The sequence below is a fragment of the Papio anubis genome, chromosome 14 (assembly GCF_008728515.1).
Source record: "Papio anubis isolate 15944 chromosome 14, Panubis1.0, whole genome shotgun sequence".
In the NCBI taxonomy this organism is placed as follows: Eukaryota; Metazoa; Chordata; class Mammalia; order Primates; family Cercopithecidae; genus Papio; species Papio anubis.
Genome location: NC_044989.1, coordinates 80,331,969 through 80,347,325, shown reverse-complemented (window position 1 = coordinate 80,347,325; position 15,357 = coordinate 80,331,969). Strand labels below are relative to the sequence as shown.

Below are 15,357 nucleotides of genomic sequence, written 5' to 3'. Positions count from 1 at the left end.
CTAGTCCCCACAGGAATCCATTGGATCGGAATCCATTGGATCGGTCCTGAGCTTTGTAAGCCAACCTCATTAAAGAATCTGAAGGTGAGAGAGAGGCTCAATAGGCAATTGCAGACCACATGCATTTTAAACAGTACCTTTCATACACACCTGTTTTTGTCTAAAAAATTAGTGCTGGGGATTTGGGGCAGTAAGACTGGGTAAGGAGAGAGGGATTCTGAGAGTAGGTGACCTATCCAAGATCCACAAATCCCTGGGTTCCCATGTTTGGATCAGGACCCTTGTATAGCATTAAGCTGAACTTGCTTGCCTGTATTGCCTTTGCAAACATCTGCTTGTATTTTTGTGGTTGTCTGCCTCTTTCCCCTTTTTGGGTACTACCATCTGAAAGGTAAAACAAGGCTTCCCAGACTATTGGGGATGAAAAGTAGTTAAAAAACCAAACTTCCAGTCCATTGTGAACTGATTAACCTTTGTAAAATTCTGTGCCATTGTTGTGGAAATGTAAAATTACTACAAAAGTTTCTACATGCTGACAATTATTGTACATATCTCGTTGAAGACTAGTAACAAATAGCTTACAGACTAGCGCTAGTCCTCATATCACACTTTGAGGACCATGGGTACAAATCAATTAAGAAATGCATTCTCCTCCACGATCTCATTTATATATGGAATCTAAAAATGTCATAGAAGCATAGAATAGAATGGTGGTTCCCAGAGGCTGGGATAATGGGGTAAAGGAGAGTGGGTATAGGGGAGAAAAAGAAAAACAAAAGAAACCCATTCTTCATAATTAAATTTTGCATTTTAAAACATATCCAATATTCATAAATATAACTAAGAAGACAAGATGAATTTAAATGATATAAAACTACAACTTACTGGTGAGTCAATTACATACAAGCTCTTTTAAACACTAATTAACACATACACTGTGAACAGTTGCATTGTGCAGGATATTAATGCATATTGCAGAGTTTAATGGATTGAAATTCTGCATATTGAAGAGTTTAATGGATTAAAATTATCCCATGAAATTTCATAATTTAAAAATTGTCTAATCAAAATCACCAGATATAAAAAAAAAATCACATATTATTTTTGCAGTTAACAAGTCAAGTCACATACAGGTTGAATAAAGAGGCAAATTCCAAGTCCAATTGCTCTGCCAGAAAGCAAGGGTTAAAATCTGCTTTATACTGTTGAGTAATATTTGCTGCAGAGAAATTCTTAACAAGCCATGGATATTTCAAATACCTGCCTAACTCCACCTTCAGTAGAAACATACTTTGCATTTTAAGAAGTAAAATATTAATTTGATGCTTAAAGAAATCATACTAGAGTTGACCTCCCTAGAGAAATGGACTCACATGAGGAATGACTTTATAGAATAGAATTGATTTTCTGGAAGCAACCTCAGAAAATATAACTTCCCGTTTAGCCTTTGGAGAAATCTTGCCCAGAATCATTATCACTAATTGACAGTCAGAAGATCTGGGCCTCCAGGAAGTCTATAGTGGGTAGCCAGACTCAAAGTACATAGCAGAAATCCAAAATGAATGTCCAGGCACCATAATGCAATCCCTATTTCACAAAAGTTTCATTATCCATCAGTTGCACCAAGGCCTGGTTGTCTTTACTGTCTCCAGGAACAAAGGCAAATATAAGAGAACCTAAGGTTGCTCTGCAAAGGTTATATCAAAGAGTCCTCTGAAGCGAGGGAGGAAGTGGCTAGAACCCATGTTATTTCTTTCTTTCCTTTTTTTTTTTTTTTTTTTTTTTTTGAGACAGAGTCTCACTCTGTCACCCAGGCTAGAGTGCAATGGTGTGATCTTGGCTCACTGCAACCTCTGCCTCTGCCTCTGCCTCCCAGGTTCAAGTGATTCTCATGCCTCAGCCTCCCATGTAGCTGGAACTACAGGTGCTCACCACCACGCCCAGCTAATTTTTGTATTTTTAGTAGAGATGGGGTTTTGCCACATTGGCCAGGCTAGTCTCAAGCTTCCAATCTCAGGTAATCTATCCACCTTAGCCTCCCAAAATGCTGGGATTACAGGCATTTTCCACCACAGCTAGCCAGGAACCCAGATTACTTTTTATGATATGGAAGAACTAGCCTCATCTTTGCTAAATCATAGCCAGGTTCTTTCTACCTAAATGCCCTACTCAGCCAGACACTAGGTAAACTGCAAAATTGTTCCATCAAGAACTGACAAATAAGGAATATGGAACTGATTATCATTTCCATCCTGATCATCTAAAAGCCCAAACTTACCTCTCATTTTTCAAACCAGCTTCTTGTATAAAATGGACCAAAGAAAAACTAGACAGGTAGAATACAAGGAATAAGGAATTTCCTTGATGATGGGGCCAACCTATATTCAACAGATGCATGTCTAGAAAATTATGAAAGTGATGATGTCAGGGAAAGGTGAAACCTTAAAGTTCAGCCTCATTGTGTTTTAATTTCTAGTTAGAGCATTCCTGCTAAATGCTCACACCACACAAGCTAGTGAGAGAGAACTCACTAGCCTTTGAGGCAGCTCAGAGTGCTTCAGATGATAGAATTTGTTGGAGAGCTCTGGCTATTCTAAAGTTTTTGCCTTCTGTTGAGCCTAAATATTTCCTTGTGGTTATACATACACTTTTGGAATATGTCCCTTTTTTTTCTTTTACAAAAGAGTTCTTCAAATATTTGCAGGCAGTTATTCTCCTCTCACTATCTTTTTCTAATCAAAACATCTCTGATTCCTTGAATCTCACTATTTTGAGTAGCTACCTATCTGGTTACTCGCTGAAAATTACTACTATAAATTTTCCTCTGGAATTAATTTACTACCTACTTTTGGATGAAATGATATATTCAGTTGCTAATCCACCAAAATGCCCCTAGAGCTACCCAAAAAGACATTAAAAATGTGGGAAGTCTTCGCTGGACCTCCAATCCCTATCGCATCTCCCTGTCAAAGGAAGGTTATCCTTACGTGGCTTGTATTTAGTAAAAACATGTAGGGCTGTGGTATTTATAGATACTTCATCTATGAACCCACAAATCATCCCTTTAATAATGGGTTTTGCAATTTTGCCTGTTGTTATTATGAAACAGACAATATATACCTCAAGGTCAGGGATATGGTAACTATTAACATTTTTTTCATGTATTGTTTCAGGAATGGTTGGACTATATCACCTGATACATCTATCAAAGGAAGAAGTACATTTCCCAGCGAGATTTCAAACCAAACTAAGAGGGGTTGACCCTATCAGGTAAGTATGAATATACATGAAGCTGCCGGATGATCCACCTCTGTCACCTGTATCACCCATGCAAAATGAAACTGGCTTCAGGCTGATTGGAAATTGGGCAGACACATTGGTTTTTCAGTGGTAGATAATAGTTTCTTTCTTGGATAATAATGTATCAAATTTCATCTGACTCAGATTCATCTTAATCAACAAAATACTCTATTCTCTATCATGTCATGAACAACCTGAATAACCACAGTGTTCAAAATGTAGTTATTTCAGAAATAATGAATAGAATAGTATATTTCTGGACACTACAAGGTATAATTTCCTTGAAGGTATAGTCAGTGGCTCATTTATTCAATTTTTTCCTGTTCCAAAAGTGTCTACAATAGTGTTTTGTATAAAATGGATACCAAATAAATATTTGAACACAGTTGAATACTAGAAATATTACCTTATGTAAGTCAACAAAGTGCATGGCAATTAAAACCACAGCTGCCACAGGGCAGAGAACTACCTAAAGGAAGGCTCCAGGTAACAGAACACACTTAGACAAGATCCTTGAGCTTCTTAAGGGGTGTATCCTGAAGTATTAATGAAACGTAATGCTCACAATTCTTCTCTAATACACAATTTAAGAGGTACAATTAAAGAATAGCTGTGAAAGCTAAATGACCCCTTAAGATTCAACAAACTCAAGGTAAACATCTTTTATAAGGCCAGTTTTATCCCACAAAGAAATATTTTTTTTTTCAATTTTTAAAATAACAACTTGGAAATTATTATGTCCCATATATTGAGCCAAAAATGACCACCAAAGAGACAGATACTGGCCTGTCCACTAGGCCAATCATAGCCTTCAAAGTGACCCTGGAATGTAACACCCAAACCCAGGCCTCAGCAGAACTGCAACATGCTTTATACCATGAGTTCTGATAGCGTAACGATTAAATCAAAAGCACTAATATTCTATTGTGTGAATACAATAAGCAACAAGTGAAGACAAATATTTACAGAGTAACATTATATGATAAAAACCTAATATATGACAGATTTTAAACACTGTTAAATGCTTTTCTTCAAAAAATACTTTCAATGAATTTGATCAGCCCTAACTTAATGACATATTAGTTCAATGAATAATTGATAAATACATCTCATGAAAAGAGAAAGGCAATATTTTTGGTTCCTTCCCCCGTCTATACTCTTCTTGAAAAAAATCCGTCCTCAGGTTATTTTATTTACTCTCCTTGAATCTGCTTTTTCTCCTTTTCATTCCCACTGTCTTCTCTGTAGTTCAGACTATATTGTCTTCTGTCTGTACTTTCCTAAAAGTCCACTAACAGGTCTCTATGGCCGCTTATCTCCGTGGACACTCTCAAGAGCCACTCTCCACCTCTGCAGGCAAGATGGCAGTTCCCAAACACTGCACATATTACCGAATATCATGATCATGATAACACCAAGCCCAACCAAAACAAATCAAACCAAAACAAATAAAAATTTAATAACTACCTACCATAATAAAGCATGCATTCCTTAACTTGGAATCCTATCCCTCTGAATTGAATCTCAACATTCCTTTGCAAACATAATTTTTCTCTATTTGATGTCCTTTTATCTAATCAAGCAGGCTTCACTGTGCTCAGAATGTACCATACACATTCCCATAACAAATTTTGCTTTGTGTCATTCCTGCCCCCAAAGTATACTCTCCATCTTTGATTTCTCTTATTCCTGTACACCTTTCAAATATTTCAAGCACTACTTCTGCCATGAATAATTCAGCATCTTGACTCAGCTCTCTCTCTGAAAACTTAACTCATATCTACCTATTTCTATATTGATATGCATTTGCCTTTATTCTTTGGAAGGGACTTTATCGGCTTACAACATTTAAAACCTGCACAAGAAGTCTCTCATTCTATTGCATATTATTTAATACTGTTGTATCTAGTATAACTCCCAAAACATAACACTCAATAAACTCTTAATATTTTTTTCCAGTTTTAGACGTTCAATTCTAAATTTTATTTATAAAGAGATAAAATTGCCCTTACCGTTGTCAGCAAGTAGCCTCGCAGCACTGTTATACTATAATAACTATATACATTTAAAACCTTATCCTCAAGTTCATTAATTATAATTTCCTTTTTGTATTAAAGAACATATAAACAGCCTGATTTATTCAGCCAGTGGGTAAGCATTAGTTCTCCTAAACTGTATGGGTGTAATTCAACGTTTCATTACAGGATAAGAAAAGGCCTCCAGTTCATCTGTAGCTATCAGGAAAGAAAATGCTTCACGATAAAAGAAATAAAATGTCTTATGGGATGTTTTGGAATATTACAACTTATGTATGCTGCAAAATATTACATCTATATTCTTCTAAAAACTAAAATCCTGACACTTTCTAAAGAACATGGTGAAAATGATGCATGTCAACAGTTCTAGTATCGTACTCCATAATCAGTATGCTATTCTTCACCTAAAAGGTATGGCACAGAGTCACTGGGGAATAATGAAGGAAACCCCGTAGAGTAGAATATTTAACCAGGAACTGCTGATAAACTCGGACTGAGGGTGAAGAGATGGCCAGAACCATTCCCACTAATTTGAAGAGATTTTATACAGCCAGTATAACTTGATAGCCAAATAGTGATAAGAAGCTCAGAATTTGTGAATTCATTTGGATATTTCAGGACAGGTTTGCTATCTGCAAAGAGCTGGGCTTCTCTATTCTATCATAATCTTCAGATCCATGAGTATTATCACAGATTGGCTGAAAACCTAAGTAATTCATATCTCCCAATTAACTTCCCTGTCAATTATCTGGCTATTTCAGAAAAAAATGTCTTAAATGTATAAATAAAGTTTGTCATTATTTTAAAAATCTGTCTTACAAACAGGATCTGGTTTTTTCCAAATAAAATTTTACATAAAAACCAAATATTGAATTCAATTAGTGTCAGGGATACTCAGGGAAAAACAGATCTGGGGGACAGAGGGAACTAAGAGTCACACTCACTCCTCTCTCCTGGTCTCCTACTAATAGAGACCTGGAAGCACGCAAGTCTCCATGAAATGCAGCATTGAAACTAATAAATTAACTAAATTAAAAGCAAAAGAAATTTTGCTTTTTCTTATCCTTTAAACATACAGATGCGTCAAACTATGTATGATTTGCTAGTAAATAATCCTTTCCTTAGTGACAATTATTTGGTGGATGGGTGTTAAATTTTTAGGGAAAATTTAATGAATGCTAATAATCACAATACATTAGGAATATATCACAAGAACTTCCCTAATGGTTGTCCTGAATTTCAATATTTCATGTATCTGTCTCTTGTCACTGTTTCTGGCAGGTGAGTATAAATTTTATATAAAAATATGAATTGTTAGATATATCAATGTGCATGTTTATAAATCAAATCATTGGGTCACACACCTAATGAAAGTTCTAAGGATTAAAAGATGTAAGTTCAAGAGTAATATGTAAAATAATATTACAGGGGAAAAAATACAGTAATAGCACAAAAGATAAATGTAACCTTTAGTAAACAAATAAATGTATGGGAATAATCCATTTACAAGGATCTTGTGGTTCTAAATATACTGAGCGAGATACTTAAAATTATAAAATGGTTGAGGTAATAACATTGGACTCGATTATCCTTTAACACTGTGCTATGGATCATATTGTCATATCATTTGTGCAACTGTTATCAGCAACTAAGTGGGATGTAGCATTCAATAGACTCTGAAACAATTAGAGTTTCTAAAGAATTATTTATCATCATGTGATAAATGCCCAATTTCTATAGTTACCTTACATGAACAACAAAGACAAGGTATTCACAAGCATACTTTCTTCAACCTCTAAATAGGAACAAATGTCTATAATGCTTTCATTAGGAATGAGATAAACAATCAAATACAATAGAGTGCCTACATCAAATAGATCCTCCAACTAAGCTTTATTCCAACACATTTGATCTCACCTCTACTTTTATCCAAAAATCTCAACTCACTTTGAAAATGTGCTTTGATCAACTTATCTTGATTCAAACCCTTGGTCAAGTTAGGTACAAAACAACCATCCCTATGTCTGGTTATAGCCCCTAAACATAGAGATGGAAGAAACCTAAAACCTTTCTTAAAAACAAAAGCAAGGTGTGACTGAAGATGGCTGATTGATTTAACACACATATTTATCACTGCTCTTTTCTGAAATTCCATTAAAATTATCATAAAGCCATTTCCTTTTAAAGACATTAATTCTTCGGACAAAGACAACAGAAGGAAACAGCAGTAGTATTCTGAAAGCTGGATTTCAGAAAGAGGTATGCTAGCCCATTTAGCAGGCCAGAGAAAGCCAAATTCTAAGCCAGCAACAGGGAAGCTCAGAACAACCCAATTTATACTGCAAAATCCCAAAGATGTAGAAATCTGAGACATCAGCTTCTTCTTGAGTAAAGAAAGGAGAAAGGTGAGATTTTTAAAAAGATGATTTCTTGAAACTCTATTTAGAAAGCAGTTACACCTCCAGGTTCATCCCCATTGCCAAAAAATGACAGAATTTCCTTTTTTTTTTTTTTTTAAGACTGAATAGTATTCCATTCTATGTATTCACCACATTTTCTTTATCCATTCATCCACTGATGAACCCTTGGGTTGCTTTCAGGTCTTGACTGTTGTGAATAATGCTGCAATAAACATGGCAGTGCAGAGATCCCTTCAACATACTGATTTCAATTACTTTGAATATATACCCACAAGTGGGATTGTTGGATCATATGGTAATTCTATTTTTAGTTTTTTGAAGAACTTTCATTCTGTTTTCCAAAATAGCTGCACTAATTTACTTTCCTGCCAACACAAAAAGACAAATACTATACAATCTCACTTCTATGCAGAATCTACAAAAGTGGATCCCATAGAAACAGAGAGCAGAGAAACAGTTCCAAAGGCTAAGCAGCGAGGGGGATGAAACACAGGGAGATGATGGCGAAAGGGTACCTTTCAGTTAAACAGAAGGAATTCATTTTAGTGATCTTGTTTCACAGCATGAAATAGTTACACAGTACAGTAGTTAATAATAATGTATTTTATATTTCAAAGTTGCCAAGAGAGATTTTACACCTGCTCACCACACAAACAAATGGTAAGTTGGTGGAGTGATGGATATGTTAATTAGCTTGATTTAATCTTTCTAGAATGTATACACATATCCACAAATATATAGGGTTATTACTTGTCAATGTAATTAATTAATTATTAAAAGCAGACCACCAGATCGTCTCTCTCCTATTCAAAATTGCAGGCAATTAGGTGATTATTTTCAGAAAAAAACAAAAGTCAGATCTCTGGACAGATATGGCTAGCTTAGGGCAGAGCCACTGCACTGAGCCCCTAGGGAATTATGAAAAAGTAGATATACTAGTGCTGGCTGCTATGGTTATTGCCGCTACCATTGTCTCTTACAAGATCGACAGTCTCCACCTAGATACTGAAGCCAAGAGATTCTGCATTCTTGAAAAATATACAATTCAATGATCTGCTGCATTAGCACCTACTCCTGCCAAAACAGGCTCTTCTTTGCCCCTCTGTAAGGAATTCTGATGGCTATCCCACAGGGTCGCTGCTGTCTGCCTTCTATTTGGAGTACTAGTAGGGTTCTGCTAGGATCTGTAGATTCTTACAGATTGGATATTTGTCCAGAGTCTACCATCTAACTAACTCTGAGGGATTCAAATATATACATTAGGGAAAAGAAGGGCACTACACAATGTAGGGCTTTAAATGGAGAGAACAGAATATCAAAAAATCCAATGTTGTGTCTAGGTTCATTAATATATAACACAAAGTAATGAAAAGAATCACAGAGCGGCAATAAAGAGACCAGAAGACCTGTGTTCCAATTTTAGTTGTATCTAAACATGTGACCTTGGGCAGGTCCTTAACCATTTGTTTGGTTGAAGATAGCATGCTACTCATTTTCATCTAAATAATCTGAAATCACAAAACAGAGGTTTTAGGAAAATGGGTGGTGATCCTTTGAGAATCTTGAAAGGACTAAAAAAAAAAAAAAAAAAGTAAAGGATATGGTTTTAAAGGTTTTACAAATGGTTGAAAACAAACTAATAGATGAGGAAAAGGGGCAACAGAAAAGATAAGAAGCCTAAAATTAGGCCAACGGTGGGGGAAAAAAAAAAGGCAATGTCTGGAATAGGAAGAGCAGGTCAGAGAATCAGCATCTCTTTAAATTTCTCATGGATGCAGCATTTACTACATCCATAAGATACATAGAAAAAGATGTATCTGTCTATTTTGCAAGAATAATAGTGTTAAATTAATCACCAGATCACAGGACTGATCCCTCCTAACACCCAAGTGTGCAGACAAAATAATAAAAAAGGCCAATGTCTTTTTTCAAAATTATTGAGGTGAAACTTACATAATATGCAAATACTGTCTTCTCAAGTCACTTTAGGGGGAAAAAGAAGAAAATTGGCCTCCAAAGATCTTCACTAGTTCCATGGCAAGGAGTAGTGGAAGATAATTTACAGAGTGAAGAGAAATAACAATAAATTACACTGTGAAAATGTGATTAAGAAAATGGAAAAAGGAAATGTATGATACCTGTGTCTGAATTCAGTGTTGATTACGTCAGATGATTCTCAATGCTGGCATAGTCCAAGGCTGGTACAGGACTGGAGGCAGGACAATCCCCTGGGATTTTTGCTAAAATAAAGCTTCCCAGATCTTTCCCTGGAGATTTTATCATTTTAGGACCAAGGCAGGAACCTGGAATATGTGTTTTTTTAAAATCTCCTTATGCTGTCCTGATACATAGATATAAAAATTTCAGGAGCAGTCAGGCAAAATGTTCGTTCCTCTTAGAAGCTGTGCCCTAGAATAGTCACCAAAAGAACCTAGAATGAAAGCTCAATTCAAGGGGTAAATGGCATAGCTCTGGGTTGATGCTATAAATCTCTCAGCTGCATTCAAACCAGCAGAGTTAATAGATAACTGAAGTCAGCAATTAAGCTGTTAAGAAAGAATTTCTGAATAATCTGTGAGACTTGATATTCTTTCTGGCATTTGAGAATACAGTCCTTCCAAGGTAAAAAAAAAAAAAAAAAAAAAAAAGGTCTATTATAAATGGAAAAGTAGATGAGTAGGATGAGGTGTGTTTGAGAGTGGTGAGGTGAAAGTTAGACGTTCTGAAAAACAACCACCCTTTAATTAGTATCTCTCAGGGCAAGGTGCTGGTGAAGATTTGCTCATCTATTTCTAAGGAATTCAAAGACGAGATTAGCTACCCAGCTTCATGAGTCTCCTCTCATACTATGAATGTCTAGGATGAATAATATATAGCTCAAGAAATCTTCCCAAAAGATATTTCACTTGATTTCTTACAAAAGTATTTATCCCACTCACAAAAAGAAAACCCGTTTTTAACCTGTGCTATATTAAATCAACTCTTGATTTGATACACTTACTTATTACATCAGGTGTTCCCTAACTTCCCTGCTCATAAGAATCAGCTGGGGTACTTGCTCAATTTAGAGATCAAAACCCCCTCAGCAGGAGACTGTGATTCTGTAGTTGGGGCTGTGACTCTGCAAACAGAGTGCCTAATTTTAAAAAGCTTAACTGTGACTGACCCTTGTCTTCTGTTGATTTATCTCTTCAGGTACACATGCAAATTATTTTGTGTCTTTTAGGAAGGGATGAGTTAAGAAATTTCCAAAGTCCCTGGTCCAGCCTACAGAATGCAGTGAAATAAAACTGGTCCAGCTCCTCCAAGCCCTCAGACACATCCTTAAGAGCTCATGCCCACACAGGCCACTCTGTAGCGACAAAAATAAGAGTGAGCAGCTTGGTGGAGCTCTTTGAACTGAAAAGCAAGCAAGTGACGTGCTTTGCATCACTTTTATCTCTACTAATAGTTACTGGGATCATTTCATCCATTTCTTGAAAGAATTGATGTGGCCTCTGCCAGGGCCTTAAATAAAGCTTTAACTATAGTGAAAAGCCTGGGCACTGCATAGCGAGGCATGAAGCGTAGTTAACCTTAGCTAATGCACTGAGTGTTTTATCAGGTAGTAGAGCAGAGAAAGAAGATCAAACATTGGGTCCCAAGCTATGTGACTCAAAGTTCTCAAAACATATGGGTTATGTTGTTTCTTTATTATTAGGGGAGAAGAAGGGGATGAAAGGAAATTCACTTATTTGTTCAAAACATATTTATCTGCAGCCTCCTATGTGCCAGGCTATATACACCAGATACTGGGGATTATAAACAATACAACAGCCCTCTTCATGGAAAGTAAATTCCAAAAGAGGAGCAGATGATAACACAAAAAATAAGACAATGTGATTTTGGAGTGTGGCAAGTGTTATAATAGAAATAAATGCACTAATGTAGTCAAGAGCAACAGATTTGAGCTGAAACTTGGTGGGAGGAGAAGGAGCCATCCATGCAAAGTTCATGCAAAGTTTATGAAAGAACATTTGTTTTTGTTTTTGTTTTTTTGAGATGGAGCTTCACTCTCATTGCCTATGTTGGAGTGCAGTGACGCGATCTCAGCTCACTGAAACCTCTGCCTCCCAGGTTCAAGCGATTCTCCTGCCTCAGTCTCCCAAGTAGCTGTGATTACCCACATGCACCACCACACTCAGCTAATTTTTGTATTTTTTATAGAGAAGGGGTTTCACCATGTTTGTCAGGCTGGTCTCGAACTCCTGACCTCAGGTAATCCGCCCGCCTCAGCCTCTCAAAGGAAAGAACATTTTAATCAGATAGATGGTCAGTGCAAAGTACTTGGTGTGACTGAAGCACGGAGAGTCGTCAGAGACGTCACCAACCAGTGAAACACTCAGTTCTTAGAGTGTAACAATTTTCAAACTGAATCAAGAAAAATAGCTCTCAGAGCTCAAGGCCACATCGAACCTGAGCAAGGAGGGGCCCCAGCAAGAGAGCTTATCTTTGGAACAAGCCGTTCGGGAACAAGAAATCCAGAGTTCAGATCTTCTTACATACTTTGTTAATTCAAAGGGAAGGTTTTCCCAGGTTCATCAGTTTGATGGTGGAGTGCAGCCTGCTGCTCTCCCTGACAGTTCTGTGAGGTCTTCATTGAAATACCAGAAGGCCCTTCTGAGAAGATCAATTGTGCTGTCCAAGCGTGTGCTGTTCAGACTGGCCAAATCTGATGACTTGGCTGTCAGCTCTGTCAACAATCTCAGCTACTAAGTCAGAGAAAGATCTTTCCTCTCTCATAGTATTACTTGCTCTTCCTCATCCTATTGACTGTACCAACTTTCAACAGCTCAGTGAGGAGTTTGTTTGATAAGGAGAGAAACTAGCTAGAGTTCTAAGTGTGGAACTTAATTTTGGGGTTGAGGCAGATTTTTATTTCCATCTCCTCTTTCATTTGGCAGATTTTCTTTTTCCATTCTGTCACCAGGAAGAGTTCATTTAGAGAAGTCTGCTGTGGATAAGCTGAATGATATCCAACCACAGGGCTGCTAAGAGATTACCAGCTCCCAGTCAAGAATTTACCAACAGCACCGCTCTGAACAGCAAAAGCCAGACACTCTCAGCTACCATGTTTCCTTCTTCCTTATTTGTCCAGGCTTGTGGCATAGAAGGCTACCAAGAGGAGGCTTGGCCAAGAACCGTCTGCCCCACCCATTCAAGTAAGCTTATATCCCTCTACCACCACAACTCCCAGCCCTAGCTTTCCAGGTCTGCCCAGTCAGGCTGACAGCCTCCTGCTCCTTCATCACATGTCCAATGCTCTCTTCAATTTCTTTGAAATATTTTATAATCCGTACCTAATAATTGTAAACTGGAAACCCTGTAGGGCTAATCCATAACCGGTTGTTTTTGCCAACTCTCATTCACAGTGGCTTGTTTGGTTACGTTTTAGGGATTCTGGAAGGTCAACTTATGATCTTTGTAACTTTATCTTTGGAAATTTTTTGAGCCCCAGCTTTAAAGTATATTCCTCTGGAAGGCATCGGTATTTGCTTCTACCAAGTACCTGGCAACCCACCACCCCAAATGCCTTTAAAGTAAATTCTGGATCAACTTTAGGTCATGCTGGAATCTAGTTTCTGGCCCTGATACTAAGTGATTATGGGCTTGTGGTTAGAAATTTTTAGAGGAGAAGGTGTTCTTGTCTTGCAGCTCCTTAAGGGCCAAGACAGCGCATAGTCCCGTTTTTACTCCCTGTATGGAAGTTTTACTTTCTTAGATCAAACCCCAATGGTTTCATTAACTGGGAATTCAGACTTTCTACTGAGACCCCTAATCTAGCTGGCCATCTAGCTGGGTCATCAGGCTTTGTTCTTTGAATCAATGTTCTTTGTCCTGTTCCTTGCGCCTAATGCCTCATGTAAAACCCAAGTCTAGGCCATGAAAAATCTGCAGGCCCATCTCCAGTTAATTACTTTCTTGTTGTTTCTTTTTTCCTAGTAATTCCCTTACATTTCTATGAGTTCATTCATGAATTTAAAAGAGGTTTTAAGGATTTCACCACGTATATAGTTGGAAGGAAGAAAAAGAGGGAGGGAAGGAAGGAGAGAAAATGGTGGGTTAGAGGGCAGTGAGTGGGGGAAAGAGACAGAAGTATTAATTGTTCAATACTGGTTTTTTGTTGTTTTTGTTTGTTTGTTTTTTTTTTTTTTTTTTTTTTTTTTCACCACAATGAAGCCAACAGTGAGCTCCTGGAGTTGTCATACTTTTCAGAGGACCCAAGTCCCCCACTTGAATAATCATCCTATACCTTGTGCACTTTAAGACCCAAGAAGGGCCAGGCATGGTGGCTCATGCCTGTAATCCCAGCACTTTGGGAGGCCGAGGTGGGCGGATCATGAGGTCAGGAGATCGAGACCATCCTGGCGAACATGGTGAAACCCCGTCTCTACTAAAAATACAAAAAAATTAGCCGGGCGTGGTGGAGGGCGCCTGTAGTCCCAGCTTCTCGGGGGGACTGAGGCAGGAGAATGACGTGAACCCAGGAGGCCGCGGAGCTTGCAGTGAGCCAAGATTGCGCCACTGCACTCCAGCCTGGGCGACAGAGCGAGACTCCGTCTCAAAAACAAAACAAAACAAAAGACCCAAGAAGACCTGCCATGTTCCCACAGGGCCTGGTGTGGTACCTACATCTGTGTTCCATAGCTATAATGGGTACTGTATCCAGAACACCCTAATGCCAAACAACCATGCCAGTCTAGATCTCCTCCTGGAGCTTTTCACAGCCAGTGCACACATGCTCTGGGTGACACCTGAACCTGACACCAGCTCTCACACTCTCCCTGTCACGATTCTACCAGAGAAGACGTCCTGCCAGCATGACTGGAGATTCTCCCACCACCTGTGCCTGTGTCAGTGCCAGCCAACATATCCCTGCACAACATCCTTTGACTCTCTAAATCGCATTAGAGTAAACAGAGTTGAGCACCATTAGAAAGGGAGTATGATCATAATAATGTAAGAAAAAGGAGGTAAGAAAAAAAAAGCCTCTACCAGTTTCCGGGTACCTCTGTGAGTTAGAGTGAAATCTACCTAGAAATGCAGCCAAACAGAACTGTAAGTGCCATGTTGCGAGGGCAGAAGCCAAAGCACTGTTGGAAAGACTTCCACGCCAACTATGTATAATTCTTTTGAAGAGTAGATTCAAAGGAGAGTTTTTCACCTCAGAGAAAGGATTGGTAACATAACTGTACTCTGGCAATATCTGAGCAAGAAATACCAATTAAAAACAAATTTAAGGGCCAGGTGCGGTGGCTCATGCCTATAATCCCAGCACTTTGGGAGGCCGAGGCAGGCGGTTCATGAGATCAAGAGATGGAGACCATCCTGGCCAACATGGTGAAACCTCATCTCTACTAAAAATACAAAAATTAGCTGGACATGGTGGAACGCGCCTGTAGTCCCAGCTACTCAGGAGGTTGAGGCAGGAGAATCGCTTGAACCAGAGAGGCGGAGGTTGCAGTGAGCCGAGATTGCACCACCGCACTCCAGGCTGGTGACAGAGCAAGACTCCGTCGGAAGGAAGGAAGGAAGGAAGGAAGGAAGGAAGGAAGGAAGGA

The 15,357-nt window shown here is 38.3% G+C and overlaps 1 protein-coding gene and 1 long non-coding RNA gene across 8 annotated transcripts in view; one reads left to right on the top strand and one right to left on the bottom strand.

Annotated features, from left to right (window-relative positions):
* LOC108581687 overlaps window positions 1-14,162 on the top strand; it is a 39,122-nt gene extending 24,960 nt beyond the window's left edge. Inside the window, exons 2-4 of one of the 2 annotated variants that reach the window (XR_001894309.3) lie at window positions 3,174-3,270; window positions 12,700-12,957; window positions 13,976-14,162. This is a non-coding gene — a long non-coding RNA (uncharacterized LOC108581687). Of the gene's footprint in view, window positions 1-3,173; window positions 3,271-12,699 lie in introns of both variants that reach the window. The other variant, XR_001894308.3, reaches the window with a different exon arrangement.
* Window positions 1-15,357, bottom strand: part of CTNNA2 (catenin alpha 2) — a 1,322,067-nt gene that overhangs the window by 721,379 nt on the left and 585,331 nt on the right. The window lies entirely within an intron of this gene.